The 23692-nt window shown below is 45.0% G+C and overlaps 1 protein-coding gene across 7 annotated transcripts in view; it reads left to right on the top strand.

Annotated features, from left to right (window-relative positions):
• Positions 1–23692, top strand: part of AUH (AU RNA binding methylglutaconyl-CoA hydratase) — a 358169-nt gene that overhangs the window by 72309 nt on the left and 262168 nt on the right. The gene's annotated exons all lie outside the window — the stretch shown is intronic.

The following is a 23692-nucleotide window of genomic DNA, read 5'->3' as shown; positions in this document are numbered from 1 at the left end:
AGTAGTCATTTTGGAAAGTTTTGTTTGTAACCTTTGTTGAAATCCTCTCGGAGTTAACATCAGAATGTGAGCTTATTCTTCCAAATATCCTCCGTGGTGAGTCATCTTTATCCTATGAGGGTGAATTTGATTTTCATAAATAGCAAAAGACCTTTCTGGGCCAAATCTGATTAAGAAGGTCATACTATTTCAGGAGGGAGAAAAGCGTAACAACAAAAATAAGACTGTTTTTCTTAAGAGGCTCATGTAATGACACACATAAATGACACATTCACCCGTGTCGTGAAGTGGACCGCTTCCCAGCCGACCTCTGCACAGGCCGGCACTCCCTTCTGCTCTCCGAAGTCAAGTACGTTTATTGACACGCTTCTTATGCCGCAGAGGCTCATTTCTTTTTACTTTAAAATGTAATTCAGTGACCACTTCTTTTTTTTTTAAATTTTTTTTTTTTTTTTAAACGTTTATTTATTTTTGGGACAGAGAGAGACAGAGCATGAACGGGGGAGGGGCAGAGAGAGAGGGAGACACAGAATCGGAAACAGGCTCCAGGCTCTGAGCCATCAGCCCAGAGCCTGACGCGGGGCTCGAACTCCCGGACCGCGAGATCGTGACCTGGCTGAAGTCGGACGCTTAACCGACTGCGCCACCCAGGCGCCCCATTCAGTGACCACTTCTAATTAGTGTTTTGGAAGTTGACTTTACGCTGTTGACAGACCGTTTTGGGTCGCCGTGGAAGAAGCATACGTGTGTCTGTGACTCGGCAGCGCTCCCTTCGAGTTCTCCATCTAAAATCTGGCAGGGAGGCCAAGATGTGCAAGTGTCGTAGCTGCCCTGTTAGAAGATTGTTGGAGTCGAGCAGGAATAAGGCAGTTCACGGCCGGGAGCTGTGAGTTGGAGAAGCGAGCATGGATTCTGTCAGCTGTGATCGTCAGTTTAGAGGCCTGCGAGGGGGTCCTCAGCCCTTCCCTAGCCCTCTGCCGTCCCACTGTGTGCTTCGCTCACAGGCTTGTGCTTGGGGCTGTTCTTCCACTCACCACAGCACATACTTGTTGGGCCGCGCGCCGGTCAGGCACTGAGCGCACAAGGAGAGATCGCCGTGCCGGGCGGGAGCTACTCCAGCAGAGGGGCGGCGGGCGGGCAGTTGGTCGTGAACTAGGCGGGAGCGCAGGTGCTGTAGAGGAAGAAACAGGGGTGGGGGCTTGCGCTTTGAAATAGGGGGTCAGGAGAGGCCTGACCGAGAGGGTAACGTTGGAGATCAGACTGCCAGGAATTGGGGCAGTCAGTCGTACAGAGAGGAGGGAAGAGCGTTTCAGACAAAGACACACGGGATACAGGGCCGGGACGGGAGCGCCCACAACCTTCCCCCGTCACTGAAGCCAACAGACGGGAGGAGAGTGACAGGGGATCGTGTCATGGCAGCCAGCAGATGGGGGAGAGTGACAGGGGACCGCGACAGAGACGCAGCGCGGGGGCCCACACGGAGCCGTCCCCGCTTTCACCCTGAGCGAGAAGGGCCCGCAGCAGCTAATCAGCAGAGAGGCACGCGCTTAGGCGTTTAGAGATTTGTCTGGGCACCATGTTGGGAGTCCACATCGCTGGTGCCAGGTGTGAGGCCGGAGCTGTGGTTCGGGTACAGGCTGTGGGGCCGGGCCTAGGATACTGTGGCGGTCTGTATGCTCCGATTTGGAGAATCTCCCGGCCGATCAGAGGAGGAGTCTAAAGAAGGGGCCGTGAGGATTCTGGCCAGAGTGACTGGGAAGGAGTCCCCTTCAGCTGAGACGTGGAAAGCTGTAGAACGAGAAGGTTCAGAGGAGACAGTGAGGAATATTGTTCGGTTAAAAATGATCGTTAAACGTCCAAGTGCGGTATTAATGAAGCAGTTGGTTGTGCAAATGGGGAGTTTAGGAGAGTGGTCTGGGCTGAAAATAAAAGTGTGAATTGAGTTTTTTCCTGGCATCCACTGGCCTGGTCTAAAAAAAAAACCCAGAAATGGATGTTGGCACAGCCAGAGAGAACTCCAGGAGAATCCCTCTAGCCCAGGCTTGGGAAACGGGAGACCAGTGTCCTGGTAGTGAGCAAGGTGGCCGCCAGGACCCCAAATACCGGGAATTGTGAGGGAAGAGAACCTTCCTCAGTCACAAGAGCTGTTGTCTCAAGGGGGTGGGGCAAGTTCCCGCTGCCTCTCTTTTTTCTGCCTGTCTGCGTTTGGCCTTGGACGTACGTGTAGTCGTTGGAAGTGAAAGGTAAATACAACCCCAGTGTTCTGGACGGTGGTCCCAAAGAGGGGGGTGCAGGGTACCAGAAAGCACCAGGAGATGGTTGAGAGAGAGGACCTCAGGAGGGGATCCGATGAAGTCGTTTGTCAAGTCCCGACTTACCCCTGGACTGTGCATGTGTGTCTCTGATGCTAAACAGCAGACCAGATACTGAGAATTTGAACCAGGAGTTGGGCCACTGCCCAGATCTGAAACTGGCCAAAGTCCTCGCAAACACGGCAACACCGAAATCACAGTCCACAGGAGTTTGGAATGTGCAGTCTGGAAACATTTAGCGTTGACTCAGTGCTGAAACAAAAATGTCCAGGCCAGAATTACTCAGCATGTGAAGAACCCGAAGTCTCAACTTTCATGGGAGAAGACATTCAACAGGTGGCCATCTAAGATGACGGGTGCTAGAATTCTTGGAGAAGGATGTAAAAGCGGTTACTGCAGAAATGCTCCGGGAAGTAAGGGCGAACTGCTCAGTCTCCTGCTGATGCAGGAGGGATTCCTGTTCTAGGTTTCTGGGGATGACGGACGCCTGACACCTGGCCCCAGACAGATGTGATCGACAGCAGTTCCTCAGTCACATCTGCTCCCCGTGCCAGGGTAGGGGGACACTGCACGCACCCCGCAGGGCCACGAAGAGGGTGTGATCTGGAGCAGAGTGATCCGGCATGTCTGGGAGAGGCAGGCTGTGTAGGGACAGGAGGGTGGGCTGTCCCCTGGGTCCCATGGGAGGATGTGATGGGCTTGGTTTTTTTGTTTTTTATATGTATGCGTGTGTGTGTGTGTGTGTATGTATATATAAAATATACGTGTATGCATATATATACATATGTGTATATATGTATATATACGTATATATGTATGTGTGTGTATATACGTGTATATATATGTATATGTGTATATATATATACATATATATGTATAAATTTTCCTTTTCTTAAAAGTAGTCTCCATGCCCAACGTGGGGCTTAAACTCACAACCCTGAGCTTAAGTGTCACATGCTCTACTGACTGAGCCACCCAGGCTCCCTGATGTTTGAATGATTCCATGGTCTGGCAGGGAACTGGAACCCACCCCCCCAGGGATAAGTAGGAATCATGCCTGGTCTCTTTGATGGGGAGAGTTGTTTGTCTAGGGGATTAACCCATGGGAACAGAGTGGGGAGGGGAGCCCGTGGTCAGGCCGTTGTGGTTCACCTGGTTTCCCTAGATATTAGGAAGCACACGATACTGGGCCTTTATTGTAGGCCTTGCACCGCATGAGCAAATGGAAATATGGCAAGTTTCAGAAAAGAAAGAAAAGGGCCGCAAAGTACATTAGCCAAAATAGGAAGCACCCTGGATGGACTGAATACAGGGTAGAGACGACAGAAGGAAAAGAGCATGAACTTGAAGATGGCTCAGTAGGAAGTATTTCGTCTGGGTATCAGAGAAACGAAAAAGCCTTGTCTGTGCGAACTGAACCTCAGGAACCTCAGGAACCTATAGGATAGTACTGAAGGGTTTAACACTTGTGTCACAAGGAGTCTGAAAGGAAAGGAGAAACTGTGGTTCAGAAGAAAAATGTTTAAAGAAATAATGGCTGAAGACTTCGTAAATTTGCTGAGACATAAACAAGGATTTAAGAAGTGCCTGAACCCACTCAAGATAAGCCGCAAGAGATCCCTGACCAGACACATTCATAAGCCACTTAAAACCACCGACCAAAAACCAACCGACCCACAAAAAATGCCCTGGAAAGTCAGAGGAAAATGACACATTATTTATAGGGAACCAGTGATTTGAATGAACTAGATTTCTCATCAGAACAATGCAGTTCAGAAGTCAGTGGAACAGCATCACTGAAGTGCTGAAAGGAAGGAATTGTCAACCCAGAATTCTGTATTTGGAGAAAATGCCCTTTAAGAATGAAGGTGAGGGTGCCTGGGTGGCTCAGTCAGTTAAGCATCTGACTCTTGATTTCGGCTCAGGTCATGATCCCACAGATTGGTGAGTTTGAGGCCCACATCGGGCTCTGTGCTGGCAACGCGGAGCCTGCCTGTGGTTCTCTTTCCCTCTCTCTCTGCCCCTCCCCCACACTGTGTCTGTCTCTCTCTCTCTCTCTCTCTCTCCCTCCCTCCCTCCCTCCCTCCCTCCCTCTCTCTCTCTCTCTCTCTCTCTCTCTCTCTCTCTACATAAATAAACAGTAAAAAAAAAAAAACAACTGGGGTGCCTAAGTGGCTCAGTCAGTTGAGCGTCGGACTTCGGCTCAGGTCATGATCTCACACTTCGTGGGTTCGAGCCCGGCGTCGGGCTCTGTGCTGACAGCTCGGAGCCTGGAGCCTGCTTCAGATTCCGTGTCTCCCTCTCTCTCTGCCCCTCCCCGACTTGTGTTCTGTCTCTCTCTCTCTCTTTCAAGAATAAACATTAAAAAAATTTTTTTTTAAATACAAAAAAAAACCTGAATTTGCTTTTCACCAAACACTCATTCTGGTGACTAGTTTTTAAAGCTGTAATACCCATAAAGTGGAATAGAAGGTGTGGAGCATTCAGGCGCCCTCCTGAATGTCCCTGAGCAGGCGGTAGAGTCCGATTATATTCTTTTCACTTACACCCACTTTTATCCACTCAGCAGCGGTGCTCATGGTTGAATGGCTGATGAGCAGCTGTCCCTGCCTGTAGGCAGAGTCGTAGTTCAAGGGAGAAGCCCTGGGCTGAGCGTCTTTGGGCTCGAACCCCACCTCCCTCACTGCATTGTGTTTCATTAGGCACGTTTCTTCTTGAACGTTGTTTCTCAGTTTCTTCTGTTGTGGAATGAAGGTGATGACGTCTGTACCGCGCGGCCGCGGAGAGAACAGGTGAGGAGATTCTGTGTGCGTCAGACGCTGGCTGGCACATTGGCTGGACCCACACTCACTTTATTATGGTCTGTGTTGTTCTCGGTGCTGATTTGCTGTAATTTTTCTTCTAAGATACCTTTAGCAGCTCTACGTTATAATCGGTGTACAATATACTGCATGTGTTTCTAGCAAGAAAACTTGGTAAGCTTTGACATGTGGACACCCGTGGAACCATAAACAGCCAGGATGATGAATACATCTATAGCTCTATCACCCCCTAAAGTTTCTTCGCGCAGCCACTGAACCACTGTCTGTCACTACAGGTCAATTTTCATTTTCTGGAATCCTGCAGAAATGTTATATGCTATGTAATCTTTGCTTGCTTTTTACGTACAGTGTAATTATTATTATTATTTTTTTCAACGTTTATTTATTTTTGGGACAGAGAGAGACAGAGCATGAACGGGGGAGGGGCAGAGAGAGAGGGAGACACAGAATCGGAAACAGGCTCCAGGCTCCGAGCCATCCGCCCAGAGCCCGACGCGGGGCTCGAACTCACGGACCGCGAGATCGTGACCTGGCTGAAGTCGGACGCTTAACCGACTGCGCCACCCAGGCGCCCCCAGCGTAATTATTTTGCTATCGTTTTGTAGTGAGTTCCAATACTTAATTCCTTCTTATTGCTGAATGATACTGCAGTGGCTGGGTGTGTACCACAGTTTGCTAAGCTGTTCACGTGGGTAGACACTTGGAGTATTTCCAGCTCGGGGGTCTTATCAGTACAGCCACTGTGCATGTTTGCATCGCAGCTTGTGTGGGCATATGCTTCCAGCTACGTTGGGTAAGTGCTTACGAGCGGAATGGCTTTATATGATAAGTGCCTGTTTCCGTTGTTACTGCGTGACCAGCACCTCTGAGAATTCCCACCAGTGGTAATGAGTGTTCTCTTTTCTTCTGCGTCCTCACCGAGGCTTGGCGTGGGCTTGTTGTAGATGTCGTTTTCCTGGTGTCTCATGATGTTGAGCATCTTTTCATGTGCTTACTTGCCATCTAGCTCTGTCTCTTTTTGGGGGATGTATTTGTACAAATCCTTTACCCATTTTTTAAAAAGTTTGAGACAGAGAGAGAGAGAGAGAGAGAGAGCGCGCGCGTGAGCGGGGGAGGGGCAGAGAGAGAGGGGGGGAGAGAGAGAATCTCAAGCAAGCAGGCTCCGCACTGTCAGCGAACCGTGAGATCATGACCTGAGCTGAAACCAAGAGTCAGACGCTAAACCGACTGAGCCACCCAGGCGTCCCTGGATCTTTTACCCGTTTTTAATTGGGTCATTTTTTACTGGGGTTTAAATTATTACTATGTTTTCTTCGTAGTATTACAGATACGAGTCCTTTATCCAGTAGATGCTTTGCAAATATTTTTTTCCATCTGTGAGTTGACTTTTTAGTCTCTTAGCAGGTCTTTTGAAGAACAGTAGATTTTAATTTTGGTAAGTTCAGTTTATCGACTTTTCCTTTCATGGTTTGTGATTTTGGTGGTGTGTCAATGAAATCTTTTCCTAAACCAAAGTCACAGATGGTTTTCTTCTGTTTCGTTCTAGAACTTCTATAGTTTTGGTTTACAGTTAGATATATGATCCGTTTTCAGTCAGTTTTTGTGGATGGTGTGAAGTACGGACTGATAGACGTCTGGTTACTCCAGCAGGATTTGTTGAAAAGAACGTCCTTTTCCTCTGATTTGCCTTTGCACCTTTGTCAAAGGTGAGAAGTCTGCTCTGTGTATGTTTCTTTCTGGGCTCTTTTCAGTTCTCTTACTCTATTTGTCTATCTTGGTACCGATTCGTACTATCTTGATTACTGTAGCATTAAAATAAATCTTAAAAATAGGTATTTTTAGTCCCCTTCTTTGTTTGTCAAAGTTGTTTTGCCTAATCTAGACCCTTTGCATTTCCATATGAATCAGCAGGCCAATTTCTAGAAAAAGATCCTGCTGGGACTTTTGGGTTAACATTGTATTCGATTTATAGGTTAATTTGTAGAGATTTGACCTTGGCTTTATTGTCTCCTCAGACCCATGAATACCATCTAACTATTTCCTTAGGTTGTTAATTTTTCTTACCAGACTTTACGTTCTGTTGTTTGGCAGAACATTCTGTAAATGTGAATGAACGATAATTGTGAAATTTTCTGTTTCTCTTTTCAGTTCCATTAGTATTTGCTTCAAGTATTTTGAGACTCTGTTACTAAGTTTGGAAATATTTAGTTTTGTCATGTCTTATGATGGATTGCTCTCTATATTATCTTAAAATAATCCTTTTTATCCCTGGCGATATGTTTTGTTGTGAATTGGACTATGCCTGGTATTTATGTAACTACTCCAGTTTACTTTGGTTTGGTGTCGGCCTAATCTGTCCTTTCCTGTCTTTTTATTCATAAGCATTTATGTCTTTTTACTTAAAATGCATTCCTGGTAGGCAGCATATTGTGCGGTCCTGCTTTTCCATCCATCACAATGACTGCCTTCAGTTGGAATATTCAGACTGTTTACTTTTAATATGATTATTGATACTGTTCTACACAAATCTCTCATATTCTGGGCACCTGGGCGGCTCAGTCGGTTGAGTATCTGACTCCGGCTCCAGTCATATCTCATGGTTCTTGAGTTCAAGCCCCATATCGGGCTGTCTGCGGTCAGCACAGAGCCTGCTTCGAATTCTGCCTTCCTCTCTCTCTCTCTCTCTCTCTCTCTCTCTCTCTCTGCCCCTCCCCCGCTCGTTCTCTCTCTCTCTCTCTCTCTCTCTCTCTCTCTCTCTCAAATAAACATTAAAAAAAGTCTTTCTCATTTTCTTACTTGTTTTCTGTTTCTTGTTTTTGTTCCCCTTTGTTTCTTTTTCTTGGCCATTGTTTGGAATTGAGTGGGGTTTTTTTATTCTATTTCATGTCCTTTATTGACTTATTCACTATGATTCTTTATTTTTTTTTCATTGATTGCTTTAGGACAGGTACTGTATATCTTCCATTAGGACAGTCTACCATCCCATGAATAAAACATCTCATACACAAGAATGCAGTAGTAAGTACTTTTATTGTTTTCCTCTGCTCTTTGTGCCTTCGTTGTTATGCACTTAAACTTTTACATATGCTTTCACCCCACGCTTCATGATTAATTTTGTTAAAAAAAAATCAATTATTCTTAAAAGAGATTTAAGTAATCAGGAAAATGTCACGTATTTACTCCTGTGGTTGTTTCCTCTCCTGATTCTTCCTTTGTGTAGACACATACTTAAATTTATTACCAATATCCATCTTCCCGTAACAGTTCTGTGTGCATGGCAGCAGCTGCTGCTGGGCTCCTTCGGCTTTGGGAGATCTAGAAAAGTCTTTTGCTCTGTATTTGGAAATGTTTTTGCTGGGTGCAGAGTTCCAGGTTGGTATTATTTTTATCTCTCCGTATGTGAGCGATGTCGCAACACCACCGTCTTAGCTGAAGTTGTTTTCTTGACGGGAATCTGCCGTCATCCTTTTCTTTGTTCTTTTGAAACAGTGTTTCTTTGCTAGACCTGCCTTATGATTTTTGTCCTTATCCCTGGTTGTGGGCAACTTGAATTATGGCGTGCCTTCGAATAGTTTTCGTCATGGTCCTTTTGCTCGGCCTCAAACTCCTCGGCCCTCTCCCCCTTTTAGGTGGGTCTTTCCCGAGTTTCTTCACACGTGTAGTGCTCAGTACTCCGGTGAACACTCAGGAGGGACCCCCTCCAGATTTCTGGAGTCTGCCCCCCCGTCCTGCACACTAGTTACCTGTGTCCCCCTGGGCTCACGGCTCCTCTTTAACTGAGAGGGCGCTGGGCTGGCTTGGGGTCCACCTCTCTGCTCTGCGTCCTGGCAGCTCTTTCTGGACCATACGCTTGTGCGGGAGTCGGGCTCACCTTGCTTGGTCTTGAGTCGTCACTGTCCCATGTTGCCTCATGTCCAGCGTCCTCAATACTGAGTTTCGGGTGTATCGGGCAGAAGGTAAATCCAGTCTCTGCTACCCTATGGCCGGGAGTGGAAGAGCATGATTTCGTGAATGAATACGTAAGCATGCGTCCACTCATTGTATTACTTATTATTTATCTAATGTTTTATCGATTAGGTAAATAATACTAGTTTCAGGGATACAACGTTATGATTCTTTGTATGTATATGTTGTAAAATGGTCACCACAGTACGTACAGTTAGCATCTCCTACCACAGAGTCACAAAATGTTTTTTCTTCCGGCGGGAGCTTTTATGATTTACTTGTAGCAACTTTTAAGTGGTCGACACAGTATTATTAACTGCAGTCACCGTGAAGTTGGTTGTATCCTCAGGGTTTATCCATTTTGTAGTTGGGAGTTTGTACCGTTGACCGTCTCCGCCCTTTACTCCCAGTCCCCACCCTCACTTCTGGCAACCACCAGTCTGTTTTCTGTATTTATGATTTTTGTGGTGTTTTTCTTTTTTCAAGTTTCTTCATATGAGTGAGATCATCCGCTGTTTGTCTTCCTTGGTCTGACATGTTTTACCTAGCATAGTGCCCTCGGGGTCCGTCCGCGTTGTGGCAGATGGCAGGATCTCCTCCTGTTTATGGTTACAGAATATTCCATCCAGGGCTTCATTATCCATTCATCCCTCAGTGGACACGTCGGTTGCTGGCTTGTCTTGGCTGCTGTAGTCAATGCTGCAGTGGACGTGAGCGTGTGTGTTTCTTCTCGAGACGGTGTTTTCATTTCCTGCGGAGAAGAACCCAGAGTGGAGTTGCTAGGCCGCAGGGTAGTTCTGTTGTGACGCTCCTGAGAAACCTCCGTTGTGTTTTCCACGGTGGCTGGACCACTTCACATTCCCACCAGCCGTGCACCAGGGCTCCCTCATCCCCGCTCCCCCGCCGGCACTTGTCATGTCCCGTCCTGTTGACACTAGCCGTTCTGACCCGTGTATTGTGACACCTCATTGTGGCTTTCATTTGCAGTCCCCTCATGACGAGTGATGTTGCGTGTGCGACCTTTGTGTGACCTGTTGGCCATCTGTCTGTCTTGCTTGCAAAAATGTCTGTTCAGAACCTCGGTTCATTTTGTAATCTGTTCTTTTGGTGTTGAGTTGGGTGAATTCTGTATATATTTTGGGCTGTTAGTCCCTTATCAGTTCCATGATTTTCAAATATTTTCTTCTATTCTGTAGGTTGTCTTTTCATTTTGTTGATGGTTTCCTTTGCCATGCAGAAGATTTAGTTTTTTACTTTTTAGCTTTTGAGAAGAGAGCATGCGCGCATGCTAGTTGGGGAGAGAGGTAGAGGGAGAGAGAGGGAGAGAATCTCGAGCAGGCTCCACACTCAGCCGACGCGGGGCTCGATCCCATGACTGTGAGGCCATGACCTGAGCTGAAATTAAGATGCTTGATCCACTGAGCCACCCAGGCGCCCCCGAAGATTTAGTTTGATGTAGTTATGCTGTTTAGTGTTGCTGTTGTTAACTTTGCTTTTCGTGTCAAATCCAAAAGTCACCGTGGAGACCATTGTGAAGAAGCTTACAGCCTGTGTTTTTCCTTTAAAAGATTTATGTTTATAGATATTCTCTTCACGTCTTTAATCCATTTTGTCTCGATTGCGTGTATGGTGTAAGAAACCAGTATATTCTTTTGCATATGGGTGGTCAGTTTTCCCAGCACCGTTCGTTGCGAAGAGACTGCTTTCCCCATTGCATGTTCTTGGCTCCTTTGTCGAATTAATCGGCCATATATGCATAGGTTTATTTCTGGGCTTTCTGTTCTGTTCTGTTGCTATATAGGTCTTTTTATGCCCAAACCATACTGTTTTGATTACTAAAGCTTTGTAAGAAAATGTGGAATCAGGAAACATGATGCTTCCAGCTTGGTTCTTCTTTCTCAGCACTGGTTGGGCTATTTGGGGTCTTTAGTGGTTTCGTCAAATTTTGCGAGTCTTTGTACTACTTCTGTGAAAAATGCCCTTGGGGTTTTGACAGGGGTTACATTGGATCTGTAGATTCCCTTGGGTAACATGGCCATCTTCACAGTGTTGTTGCTTTGAGCCCATGAGCAAGAGTATCTTTGTATCTGTTCTGTGACTTCAGTCCCTTTTACTCATGTCAGATACTTTTTAGTGGACGGGTCTTTCACCTCTTTGGTTACATTTATTCCAAGTATTTTATTCTTTTGGATCCAATTATAAATGGATCGTTTTCTTAATTTCTCTTTCTGATAGTTGTTGTTGTGCAGACATGCAGCTGATTTTTGTACATTGCTTTCATATCCTGCAACTTCCCGGAATTCATTTATTAGTTCTGACATTTCTATGGTGGATTACTTACGATATTTCATATGCAATATATCATGTGTAAATAGTGACAGTTTTATTAGTTCTTTTTTTCTTTGTTTTCTTTCTTCTAGATTTGGATGCATTTTAGCTTTCTTCCTTTAATTGCTCCAGTTAGGACTTCCAGTACCGTATAGCAAGAGGTGACGTGTTGCTGAACGAGGCAAATGTTGTCTTGTTTCTGAACGTAAAGGGAAAATTTTCGGTGTTCCACCATTGAGTATGGTGTGTCTGTGTATATGACCTTTCTTAAGTCACGTTTCCTTTATACCCACTTTGTTTAGAGTTTTTATCTTGAACGAAGGTTGAATTTTGTGATGTGCTTTTTCTGCATCTGCTGTGTGATTTTTATCCTTCATTTTGTTAATGTGGTGTATCGTATAGTTTTGTGGCTGTTGAACCGTTCTTGTGTGCCTAGAATGCAGCCCACTTGATCATGGTGAACGTCCTTTTTTTTTTTCAACGTTTATTTATTTTTTGGGACAGAGAGAGACAGAGCATGAACAGGGGAGGGGCAGAGAGAGAGGGAGACACAGAATCGGAAACAGGCTCCAGGCTCCGAGCCATCAGCCCAGAGCCTGACGCGGGGCTCGAACTCACGGACCGCGAGATCGTGACCTGGCTGAAGTCGGACGCTTAACCGACTGCGCCACCCAGGCGCCCCTGGTGAACGTCCTTTTAATGTGTTGTTGGATTTGGTTTGGGTATATTTTGTTGAACATTTTTGCATCTGTGTTCATCAGGGGTCCTGGCCTGCAGTTTGTTTTCTTTGTGATGTCCTTGTCTGATTTTGTTTTCAGGATGATGCTGGCCTCATCGAGTGAAGTCCTTGGAAGTGTTCCTTTCTCTTTTATTTTTTGGAAGAGTTTGGGAAGGATTGGTATTTTTTTAAAGTTCTTGTGTAAATTCAAGTTACTTAACCTACATAATATTAGTTTTAGTTTTAGGTGCGCAAAATAGTTATCGCCACTTTCATGCATCACCCAGGGCTGATCACACGTGCCCTCCTTAATCCCCTCCCCCAGCCACCTCCCCTCTGATGACCATAAGTTTCTTCTCTAGAGTTAAGAGTTCTCTTTCTTGGTTTGCCTGAGAAGGACTGGTATTAATGCTTCTTTAAAAGTTTGCTAGAATTCACCAGTGAAGTCAAATAGTCCTGGATCTTTGTTTGTTTGTCTGTTAGTGATGACTCATTCAGTGTCCTTACTAGTAATTAGTGTGTTCAGATTTTCTGTTTCTTTATTGGTTCAGTCTTGCCGGGTTGTATGTTTCTAGAAATTTATCCATTTCTTCTGGGTTGTGCAGTTTGTTGACTCATAATTTTTGGTAGTAGTCTCATGATATTTGTATTTCTGTGGCATCTGTTATATCATCTTCTCTTTCATTTCTGATGTCATTTATTTGAGCCTTCTCTTTTCTTTCTTGTGGGTCTCACCAAAGGTTTATTTGCATAAAACCAGCTCTCAGTTGCATTGATCTTTTCTATTGTCTTTTTAATTTTAGTCTCTATTTCACTTATTTTGACTCTGATCTTTGTTATTTCCTTCTTCTAACTTAGGGCTTTGTTTGTTCTCTTGGTCCTTAAGATTAGATTGTTTATTTGGCATTTTACATGTTTCTTGAGGTACATTTATTGCTATAAACTTTTCTCTTATAACGGATTTTGCTGCATCCCGTAGGTTTTGGTATTTTTGTATTTCTGTTTTCTTTGACACCCCCCTCCCCAATATCTACACATTCTCTCTCTCTCTCTCTCTCTCTCTCTCTCTCTCTCTCTCTCTCACGCGCGCACACACACACACACATTTTTATTTGAAGTATAGTTGACATATAATGTATTAATTTCAGATATATAATACAGTGGTTTCTGCAGTTACATATGTTACAAACTGCTCAGCATGGTGAGTGTAGTTACAGTGTCACCATGTTAAGTTACTCAAATATTATACGCGCACACACACACACACACACATTTTTATTTGAAGTATAGTTGACATATAATGTATTAATTTCAGATATATAATACAGTGGTTTCTGCAGTTACATATGTTACAAACTGCTCAGCATGGTGAGTGTAGTTACAGTGTCACCATGTTAAGTTACTCAAATATTATTTACTGGGCTCCCTGTGCTGTACTTTTCCTCCCTGTGACTTACTTAAAACCGGAAGTTTGTGCCTCTTAATCCTTTGGCTATTTCTCCACCTGTTCTTCTCTGGCAAGCGCTAATCTTCAGTATTTAGGAGTCTCGGTTTTCCTCTTGATTGCTTTAGTGTTTAGATCCCACACGGTGAAATCATACGGTGTTTGTCGTTGTCTAACTTACTAGTTATACCCTCTAGGACTCTCTATGTTGTAGCAGATGGCAAGATCTCATTCTTTTTTGGCACTGAGTAATATTCCATCGATCCATTCCCCTCTTGGTGGACACGTGGGTTGCTTCCATATCGTGGCTTTTGTAAATAATGCTGCAGTAGACATAAGAGTGCATATATCTCTTCAAATTAATCTTTTTATTTTCTTTGGGTAAATATCCAGTAGTAGAATTACTATATTATACGTTTTTTTTTTTTTTAATTTTTTTGTTAATGTTTGTTTATTTTTGAGAGAGAGACAGACAGAGCGTGAGCAGGGGAAGGGCAGAGAGAGAGGGAGACACAGCATCCGAAGCAGCTCCAGGCTCCGAGCCGTCAGCACAGAGCCTGACGCGGGGCTCGAACCCATGAACCGCGAGATCATGACCTGAGCCCAAGTCAGACAGCTACCGACTGAGCCACCCAGGTGCCCCTCGTGTTATTTTTATTTTTAATTTTTTGAGGAAACTCCTTACTGTTTTCCACAGAGGTACCACCAATTTACATTTTCACCAATAGCACCTGAGCATTTCCCTTTTTCACATCACTGCCAGCACTTGTCATTTCTTGTCTTTTTGTTAACAGCAGTTGTGACTGGTGTGGGCTGATTTCTCACAGGTTCCTGCCCCCCGGTGCCCGCCCTGAAGTCAGTCAGTACATCTCCTTCCCTTAGAGCCCAGACGGTTTCCAGACTACTGCTTCTGTGCTGGCTCTGAGACCACGGGAGGAAGCTGGTGGCCCTTTGGAGGCAGTTTTGGTTCTCGGTAGTCCTCAGGCCTTCCTGGGGGTGAAGCCCTGCTGGGTTTTAAAGCCACACGGTGCTGGGGCTCTTCTTGGTGCAGGTCCACAGGGCCAGGGGTGTGCAACGTGGGGCTCGATCCCCAGGCTCCTCAGGGAGGATCTCCTGGCCTGCGCCGTCCCTCCCGCGGGGGGGGGGCATTGTGCTGGAGGCTCGGTTCCCAGCTCTGTCCCTGCCCTTCCTGCCCTTCTGGATGTGGCTTTTGGCTGTGAGTGATCCGTTCTGCTAGTGTTCAGAATGTTTTCAGAGAGTGTTGCTTTATATGTGGCGGTTATCTCGGCGTGTCCACGACAGGAGGCGAGCTCAGGACCCCTTGCCCCACTGTCTTCCCCCACTCTCCGTGACCCCACAGTCTTCCCCCACTCTCCGTGGCTCAGCACAGCTTGTGTGGTTTAACGTCCACATATTTATGAATTTTCCGGTTGTTTGCTGCTTTAAGTGATTGCTGATTCCATACCATTGTGGTCGGAAAGATGCTTGATCTGATTTATGTCATCTCCCATTCATCGACCTTTCTTGTGGCTTAACATATGATTTGTCCCAGAGAATATTTCATGTGCGCTTGAGAAGAAAGTTCCTGCTGTAGGATGGAATGTTCTGTAAATGACTGTTAAGTCCATCTGGTCTAATGTGTCATTTAAGGCAGTGTTTCATTATTGATTTTTGGTCTTCATTATCTATCCATTGATGTAGTTAGGTGTCAAAGGACCCTCCTGCTACACGGGCGTCTGTTTTTCCCTTTAAGGTTTTTGTTTTTTTGTTTTTTTTTTTGTAATGTTTATTCACTTATTTTGAGAGAGAGAGAGAGAGATTGAGAGAGGGGGGGAGCATGTGAGCAGGGAAGGGGCAGAGAGAGGGAGAGAGAGAATCCCAAGCAGGCTCTGCGCCGAGCTGATCGATGCAGGGGCTCAGTCCCACAACTATGAGGTCATGACCTGAGCCGAAATCAAGAGTCGGACGCTCACCGACTGAGCCACCCAAGTGCCCCCCTCCCCGTTAAGTTTGTTAATCTTTGCTTTATATATGTATGTGCTTCCGTGTTGGGCCCATAAATATTTACAAATGTGATATTGTCTTGTTGGATTGACCACTATCGTAATATAAAGACCTTCTTCGTCTTTTATTACGATATTTGTCTTAAAGTTCATTTCGTCTGATATAAATATACTTCTCCCATCTTTTGGTTTCTGTTTGTGTGAAATACCTTTTCCTGTCTCTTCACTTTCAGTCTGTGCGTGTCCTCTGATCTGAAGTGTCTTTTGTGGGCAGCATATGTTTTGTTTTGTTTGAATTCATTCAGCCATTCTGGGTCTTTTGATTGGACATCTAGTTGTTTTACATTTACAGTAATTATTGATACGTGCGTATTTACTGCCACTTTGTTAACTGTTTTCTTGCTATTTTGTAATTCCTTTATGGCCTTCTCCTTGCTCTCTTCTTTTGTGATTTGATGGTTTTCTGTAGTGGTGAACGTAGCTTCATTTCTCTTTATCTTTTGTGTTTCTGCTGTGTGTGTGTGTGTGTGTGTGTGTGTGTGTGTGTGTGTGGTGACCATGAAGCTCACATGAAAGACTTATCCTTAGAAACATCAACTGAAGTTCAAACACATCCTACATTTTTATTCCCCCTCCATGTTTAGTGTTTTTGACGTCACATTTTTACATCCTTTTATCTTGTGTATCTGTTAACAAAGTTGTAGTTACAGTCACTTTTACTGCTTTTTTCTTCATGTTAGTCATATAAGTAAGTGATTAGCTCATCACCTTTACAACATTAAGTTGTTCGGGATTTTGCTGTTTATTTACTTTTATGAGGAGATTTATACTTTCATATATTTTCCTGTTACTAACCAGCACCCTTTCATTTCAGCTTAAAGCAGTTTCTTTAGCATTTACTTTTCTGTGAGGCCAGTCTAGAGATTTTCCAAAGCTGTCTCCTTCAGTTCTGAAGGACGGTTTGCCCGGTTTTCTCGGCTGGAAATGCCTTTCTTTGAGCACGTGGATCGTACCACGCCCGCTCTGTTCTGGTGTGGAGTTTCTGCTGAAAAATCTGCTCCCAGGCTTGTGGAAGCTTCCCTGTTTACAACGAGTTGTATTTGTCTTGCTGCTTGAGGTTCTCTCCTTGTCTTTAACTTTTGGCACTTTAATTATATGTCTCGATGTGGGTTTCTTCGGCCTTTCCTCACATGGAGCTCTCTGGACTTCCTGGAACCTCAGGCCCTTAATCCCCCAGGTTTGGGACATTTTCAGCCATTATGTCTTCAAAAAGTTTTCTGCCCCTTTCTCTGTTCTCCTGGGACCTCTATCATGTGGTTGTTAGCTTTCTTCCTGTTGTCCGATGAATCTCTTAAGATTTCTTCACGTGTTTTTATCCACAGCCCCCCCCCCCCACACACCTTTTGCTTTGATTGTATGCGTCCCACTGGTCTGTCTTTGAGTTCACAGTTTTTTTCTTCCGCTTCATCATCTGTCTTGAACCCCTCTGTTGTATTTTACAGTTCAGCTCTTGTGATTTTCAACACTGTGACTTCCATTTGGTACCTTCGTCTATTTTCTTTGTCAAAACTGCCACTTTGTGCATGGATTCTTCTCCCGTCTTCACTGAGCATTTTTATGATCGTGATTTTGAAATCACTCATATCCATTCATGGAGGCCTTTTTAAGAGGATGAGGTGTCTTCTTCATTTTTTGTTTGGAATATACCCTGTGGTTCTTCATTTTCCTTGACTCTGTGTTGGCTTTTTATGCATGAGCTGAAGCAGCCACCTCTCCCAACCTCTTCCAAGGTTCTTGGAAATGAACCTTGGCATTCACCTCTGCCCTAGCTCTTGGTTGTCTCTCAAAACTTTGTTTTTGTCTTTGCATCTTGCTTCATTCTGAGTGGCTCCTGGCTCCTGGTAATTGAGGGTGTGGGGAGTCCTGTCAGTGTCCCCAAGGGGAGGATCTTAGCGTCTGGATTCAGGCTGACGGGAAGCTACAGGAGCTTTTAAAGTCTGCAAACGGACGTCCCACAGGAGGACCGGGAGATGGGTGTTTCTGTCTGCTTCCTGAATTCTGAACCCCGAGGCGATGGCCAGGCAAGAGCTGTTTCTTACTGCTGTTGTCCTGTCGGTCCTGTTAACATGGCCCAGCTGGCCTCCCTACCCAGGCTGTCTGGACAGAAGCTGCAGAAGCGGGGGCTCCAGATGTGCACAAGGTCCTTTCTCAGTGACCTGGGGCAGGACAGATGCAGAGCTCGCAGGTGGCACCTGCTGGTTTCTGTCTCTGGCAGGGAGTGTAGTGGCTCCTTGACGTGTGGCCCCTCACGCCACAGCCGGGAAGATGAGCGGATGGGCCTCTGTCACCAGAATCCTGGGCCTTGCGGGCTGCCGCCTCCACTGCTGTGGTCGTGTGGAACCCAGGAACGTGGGGCTTGCCACCAGAGCCACGTGATCGGGGGTGTCGGCCACAGCAATCGGGGCGCCATGTGTGTGCACAGGCTCGTTTCTGGGGGACGCCGGTGACCTGGAGAGAGACGGGGGAGGGTGCATCGGTGGTGCCCGTGGGCCCTTAGTCTTTGAAGAGGATCAGAGGCCGCTGGGTGTGTGCTGAATCAGCTGCCTGCCCCCCAGGATGGACCTTCCACAGGAAGACCCGGCGCTTTCTGGTTGTCTGTCCGTCTCTCCGTTCACCCTAGCTTGTGGGCCTTCTGCCATGAAGCCTGATGACTTTCAAAGCTGGACGTTTTGTGCTTTTGTCTGTCAGGGTGCAGGTCTTAAAGTTTGGGGTGCCCAGTGTGAAGTTCAAACCCTTGGTTCCTCGGGGGGCAGCCCGGAGTCGAGAGCTCACTCCCGGTTGTACGCTGCCATGGGGCTGGGGTTTGTGGGGGGAGTGTCCCAGCCTGTCCTGCTGCCTCGACCTGGGCTTTTCCCCTTGGCCCCTTGGGGACGAGCTGCTCAGCTGGCTCCTGCGCGTCCTTCCCAGGGAAGTGGTGTATGTTTAGCCGTAGATCCGACGCGTCCCGGAAGAGGCCGTTCAGGGCCCTGTAGTTCACTGTCTTGACCTGGAAACCTGGCGTGTTCTTTTTATGAAACAACCGACGGTTTAATCAGAAAAGTCTTCTTAATCTATACATCCAGACGGTCGCTGTTTCTTCGTCACGGACATCTCACCAAATTACTTCCAGGTCTGTTGTCTCCAGAGGTGAGATCTTAAGAGCACCAGTCCTGAAAGGCGTTGCCGTGAGTTCTTCAAAGGAGACAGGCTGTTTGTCACCCAGGCGAGCGCCATCTGTCCTCACTGTGGCGGAGCTGAAGACCGTCCTGTTAATATTCAGACTTCTCTGTGCGTAAAACTGGCCTTTATTGGATCAGCTTTTTGGTGCCTGTAGGGTCATATTGCCAAGCCACAATGGGATTTTATAGTTAAGTGTCTCGCCTTTGCCTGTTGCCTGATTTTTCATTTCAGTGGCACTTTGTGAATATGTATTTGGACCCCCGCGAACCACCGGCCACCGCCGCCTTTTGTGGTACGGCTGCCGTGTGATCCTGTTGTGCGCGGCCCGTGGCCGGCGGCCACTTCTGCTTATTGCCTTACGCTTCCTTCCCCTGGTCTTCTGCCTTCTGTTGTTTCTCTCCTGATGGCTCACCGCTAGAAAATCGCCTGCCTTCTCCATCATGACCCTTCCGGTGGGGGAACCAGGGCCGTCCTTCCCGCAGGGCCTGTGTCACCCTGGGAGGTCTTCTGGAAGAAATGTTGAAACCGCAGCTAATCAGAAAGTGATGGTGTGACTTGAAAATTTACCTTCTAGAGCATCTGAATACAAAAGTAATATTGCTGGGTTTTAAAAAAGGAAGACAGAAACACTAACAACGTATGATGAGAAATACAAAATAATAACAGGAGCCAGTTTTGGGGGAATTTCAGGATTAATCTTTCAGTAATAGAATTTCTTAAGAGCAGCTGCTGATGCTGTGTACTGTCACTTGATTTTGCTTCAGTCCGTGTTCAGCTCATAAGTAACCATGATTAATGGTTTGAAGCCTGTCATTTCAGATTTAAAAATGCATCTACCAGTGTATTAATACAGGCTATACATAGATTTGTTTTACCTAAAAGTATGATCATATTACACATTCTCTTCTGCAACTCGCTGGTTTTGATCTAATGGTAGAATTTAGATATCTCTCCTTGTCTTATTTATAATTCTGGTAGAAAAGCTCCCGGTGTTTTCACCATAAAGCAGTCTCCTGGTCTTTACTTTGAGATTATACATCCATAATCTTATGAAGGAAATATTATGACATGCTAATAATGTTGAATTTTCTTGGTGTCCTTGAAATATGCAGATTTTCTGTTGTTGAAAGATTCTAGCTTTCTTGGAACGACCCATTCTGGCAATGGTGTATTATTCTTTGAAATGGTAATTTTTTGCATCTATTTTCATAGATCAGATTAGTTGGGAATTTTGTTTCATATGTTGTCTTGCAAGATTTTGGTAGCAGTTAAATATTAGCATCTTAAAATTATTTAGAAGCTTTATTAATCTAGTTTCTGAAATGGTTGAGATTATAATGGCATTAACGTGTCTTAGAAATTTTGTTCTAATTTTGTGTGTCTTGATATATTTTGACATTTAAAAAAATTTCCTTTAATAAATGACATTATTGGAGAAATATAGTTACCCAGATTTTCAGATATATTTATCTTATATAGAGCTTTTTTTAAAAAAAAATTTTTAATGTTTATTTTTGAGAGAGAGAGGAACAGAGACAGTGTGAGAGGGGGAGGGGCAGGGAGAGAGGGAGACACAGAATCCCAGGCAGTCTCCAGGCTCTGAGCTGTCAGCACAGAGCCCAACACTGGGCTTGAACTCATGAACCGAGAGATCATGACCTGAGCTGAAGTTGGAGGCTTAACCAACTGAGCCAACCAGGTGCCCCGAAAAGAAAGTGTATTTCTTTTTGTTCGTATAGTATAGGTGAGGTTTTATAAAGTGTATTTTATTAATTATATATATATTTTTAGTTTTTGTGTATTTTATCTGTCAAATTTAATAGATGTGTCTTAAGGGCGCCTGGATGGCTCAGTTGGTTAAGCGGCCGACTTTGGCTCAGGTCATGATCTCACGGCTTGTGGTTTTGAGCCCTGCGTCAGGCTCTGTGCTGACAGCTCAGACCCTTGAGTCTGCTTCAGATTCTGTGTCTCCATCTCTCTCTGTACTTTCCCCACTCACACTCTCTCTCTCTCAAAAAATACATAAACACTAAAAAAAATAAAAATAAAAATAAAAGATGTGTGTTAATGTGTCCACTACTATTGTACTTCTGTCAATTTCTCGCTTTCCTGTCAGATTTTCTTGAATATAGTTCAGCTCCATGTTTTGGGGGGCCCAGAGAGGTCATACACATCTTCATTATGGTTTCCACCACTCCATCGGATTGACATGCCCTTGTTTTCCCATGAAATGTCTTTACCTTGAATTCCATTGTACCCGGTTGTGATTATCATGAACCCTTTGTTCAGGTGAGCACCGCTTGTCTAATACATCTTAAGCAGCCTTTTATTTTCTACCTTTGAGTTGCTTTGTAAGTGTGTGTCATGTAGACATTAAAAAGTTTGGGGGCGCCTGGGTAGCTCAGTCGGTTACGTGTCCAACTTCGGCTCAGGTCACGATCTCGCGGTCTGTGAGTTCGAGCCCCGCGTCGGGCTCTGTGCTGACAGCTCGGAGCCTGGAGCCTGCTTCCGATTCTGTGTCTCCCTCTCTCTCTCACCCTCCCCCGTTCATGCTCTGTCTCTCTCTGTCTCAAAAATAAATAAACATTAAAAAAAAAATGAAAAAAAAAGTTTGTAGCTGTTATAAAATGAATTCTGAAAGGTAATTCTATCCTGTTTTCCACATTCTTTATTTCAGAAAGAAAACCCCACGGGAAATGTGTTTCATAGTCCTGATGTCTTTCACGCCCGTTTCCTGCCCTGTCTCTGCTAAAAGAAATTGTTCTTGCCTCTTGCCAGTGTCTGCTGTGCCAGATTTAGTTCAGTAGTTCTTTATATTTTTATGTAGGTGTGATATACTTAAAACAGTTTTGTTACTTGCATTTTTCTTTGGAATTGTCAGAGTTAGCAAATTATCTTTGTGGAGTTTCTCAAAAATAATGCTGGTCTACTGGTGTGGCCATTATTAGATGTTGAAAATACTTGCTTATGTAATTCTCCTCATCCTTTATTTTTTCCAAGATTTGAAAATAGAGCATCGTGAGAGCTAGCCTTAACTTATGGGGTTACACAAATGAAATTCATTATTTGATATTGACCATAGCTATTTTTCTTGCTCTTGCATGGAAAAATTATTTACAACTTTTTAAGAGCACGAAGCTATGCTTTAGGAAGCTATTTTGGTACTGGTCTCGAAGGACAGATTGCCTATTCCTTTCCCACCCTAACAAAACTAGGTCACTAGCTTTTGGCACATGTTCATGATGTGAGATTTATTTGATGTTCAAGTGTGCTGTCTAGAAATAGTGACGCTGTGTCAGCAAGGCCACTGTTCGTTTCATGAACATAATTTCCAGTGCCCTGGAATTAATTTATTCCTTGACCTGTTAATAATTACACTTGGTCATGAGCATTTCAGAGGCAGAAGAAGTATCTGGAAATGGTCCTGGTCACCCTGTTAGATGACAAGTTATGGGGTCTCTGTTCAGGTTGCAGGTTTGGCCTGTTGAAACAGTCAGCTTAGGGAAGCCGAGTGTTTTTATCAAGCAAACTTCGGCCTGATGCCATGACAGGATCCACGGCTCAGGCAGTTCAGAATATTCACCTAATTTGTGTATTTTTGAATTCTGCCTTACTGTGGCCAACTTTAAACGTGATCAGGGAAGTTCCCTGTTCATTCACAGCCAGAAGCCAGTACTTGAAAAAAATAGGGAATAATCAGAGGACTCCTCTAAAATTAATCATCTGTGGTTACTAAAATGCCTGAGAGTTAAAATGAGCTTCTTTGAAATCAGTCATATATTAATTAGTTCGGTGTTTCAGAAAGAGATGGAGAAAATATGAGCTATTGTAAAACCACTAACCTCACCTAGCGTGGCCCTGGAGTGGACTGAATCCTTGCTCTGTGGCCTGGGGAAACTGACTTGCTTGCTTCTCTGTGCTTCTGGCTCCTAATCTATAAAGTGTGATAATAGTCCCGAGTATTCGATTATGGCATTGCGCTGATGGAAGGAATAAATGGCGGCAGTTTGATTGTTTTTAATGTTTTATTTTTATTTTTGAGAGAGAGAGACTGGGTGCGAGAGAGCGCGAGCGAGCGGGGGAGGGGCCGAAAAAGAAGGAGACACAGAATCCGAAGCAGGCTCCAGGCTCCGAGCTGTCAGCACAGAGCGTGATGTGGCTCGAACCCACGAACCACGAGATCACGACCTGAGCCGAAGTTGGCGCTCAACCAACCGAGCCACGCAGGCACCCCGATTTTGTAATCTTGAGACACTGACAGGCTTAGGTTTTGGTTTGCTTACATGGGCTCCCAGGGCTTTGGAGCCACGTCAGCCACATGGCCTTGTTTAGTTGATTTAACAAATTGTATCTCTGCTGGTGTGATCTTGCCCTCCATGTGTCCCCGCACCCTGCCACCCTGCGTGTGTGTGCCCAGGGAAGGAACTGGTCCATTTGGTGGGCTGGCTGCAGCCCCATTGTGTGCTAAATGGTAGGTGTTTTTAGTAAATGTTCCTTGAATGAAGCCAAGCGGGTTTTTGTTTTTGTTTTTGTTTTTTTAATGTTGTATTTTCTAGGAGTTTTAAGAGGCATACCCCGAAATTATGTTTACATGTTCTTTGGATTAGTTTTTTGTTCTTTGTTTGTTTGTGTTTAGCACATTTGTATTCTGTGTCTGTTGCTTTCCTTGGTATAGTTTGTTTCAAACTAGGCCTATTTCAGTGCCCATGGGGATACATTCTTGAGATTCCAGGGAGCGTGTCAAAACCGTTTCCCTGCTCTGCAGACCTTGAGAGGGCTTTGTGTGCACATCACTGGAGCCTGAGGAGGCAGAAGAAGAAAGGAACAGATTGTCTTTCTTAAACTCAAGTGTACCTGGCCAGCCCTTTCACACTTCCTAGAAGAGAGAAAAGAAAGTAGAG

Source organism: Lynx canadensis, chromosome D4 (assembly GCF_007474595.2).
Source record: "Lynx canadensis isolate LIC74 chromosome D4, mLynCan4.pri.v2, whole genome shotgun sequence".
NCBI lineage: Eukaryota > Metazoa > Chordata > Mammalia > Carnivora > Felidae > Lynx > Lynx canadensis.
Note: the sequence above shows the minus strand (reverse complement) of the source record. Positions and strands in the feature narration are given on the sequence as shown.